Genomic DNA, 1402 nt, shown 5'->3' with positions numbered 1-1402 from the left:
GGGGTTTGGCAAAAGGAGAGTGGGACTGTGGGCGGTGCTCGGGGTGGCGACTGAAGGCGGTGACTGTGTAGTTCTGACGTCAACTTTTTACGGAAGTCACAACGGTTCGTGAAAAATAGCTAGAACTTTATGCAGGCTGTGTGCATTTTACTGTGAACTGACTGTTTTGAAACCTATATGGTAGTTAAATAGCCCCTAGACCTCCGTTATCATGAAAAAAGACAAGAAATTTCAGTTTTGACAATATGGGACCTTTAAGCCAATGAAATGCAATCAGCAGTTTATATGCGCGCGCTGTCTGAGAGACTGTTTCTGAGCGCTATCAGAGGTGCGTGCACATGAAGACAGTGCTCATAGAGTGCAGGAGTATTGAACGGAGTTATCTTTGCCGCTTCATAGGCCTTGAATGGTTAAATACACACACTTGTATGTGTCAAAATGCCCATCTCTGCAAGTATCCTCGTAAACAGTAATTTAGGTCTTAAGTGAAAGCAAAAGACTGAGAAAGAAAACACTTGTGTAACCGTATATTGGATCCAGGCAGCTCTTAAAGTGACAGCAGTCTAATATTCCTGTTTTCTGTCATTCAGGTTAATCAAACAACAAAAGACAGAAAAAATTGAATGGTTAAATACACACACTTGTATGTGTCAAAATGCCCATCTCTGCAAGTATCCTCGTAAACAGTAATTTAGGTCTTAAGTGAAAGCAAAAGACTGAGAAAGAAAACACTTGTGTAACCGTATATTGGATCCAGGCAGCTCTTAAAGTGACAGCAGTCTAATATTCCTGTTTTCTGTCATTCAGGTTAATCAAACAACAAAAGACAGAAAAAATACTCTTGACTAAATCACTTTTGTAACTTTAATAAGAAGAAATATATATTAATTTACACTGTGAAGAATATGCAGTGTGTTTTGTCCTATTACTTGTAATTAGTTTCTTTTTCTTTACTTGTCTTCAGTGAGCTTGAGTTTGTTTTTTGTTTTTGTTTTTTTATTTAGGCTAGTATTAGTTTTTTGTGATATTTACACTGTTGGGTTACGAATCCAACTCTCTAACCATTAGGCCACGACTTCCCCTGCTTTTAACTGCTTTTTTATGTCAATGCACTGTTTTTACGTAGTAGTACTTGCAATACTTCTGAAGCAACTTAGAATACACTACACCTGCTGAATACACTGACTAACTTGTAGTATATTTGGAATAAAGAGCTTTTAGAATGTTAAAAACCTATGGGGAAAAAAAATTTAAATTAAAATTAACACCCCTACCCACCCGCACAAAATCAGGATGGTAGTGATCTCACATAGCTCTTTGACATCTCCATGTAGCCATTCATCCACATTTGAACAGAGAAGACAGTGAAATTGCTGTAAATACAGACTGATAAGGAAGAAAA

The 1402-nt window shown here is 37.4% G+C and overlaps 1 protein-coding gene across 1 annotated transcript in view; it reads left to right on the top strand.

The window, feature by feature from the left end:
- Nucleotides 1-1402, top strand: part of grm5b (glutamate receptor, metabotropic 5b) — a 62089-nt gene that overhangs the window by 56474 nt on the left and 4213 nt on the right. The gene's annotated exons all lie outside the window — the stretch shown is intronic.

The sequence above is a fragment of the Sinocyclocheilus rhinocerous genome, unplaced genomic scaffold (genome assembly GCF_001515625.1).
Source record: "Sinocyclocheilus rhinocerous isolate Xijiao unplaced genomic scaffold, SAMN03320098_v1.1 scaffold1576, whole genome shotgun sequence".
NCBI classification, from domain to species: Eukaryota; Metazoa; Chordata; class Actinopteri; order Cypriniformes; family Cyprinidae; genus Sinocyclocheilus; species Sinocyclocheilus rhinocerous.
This window is presented reverse-complemented; position numbering and strand designations above follow the sequence as displayed.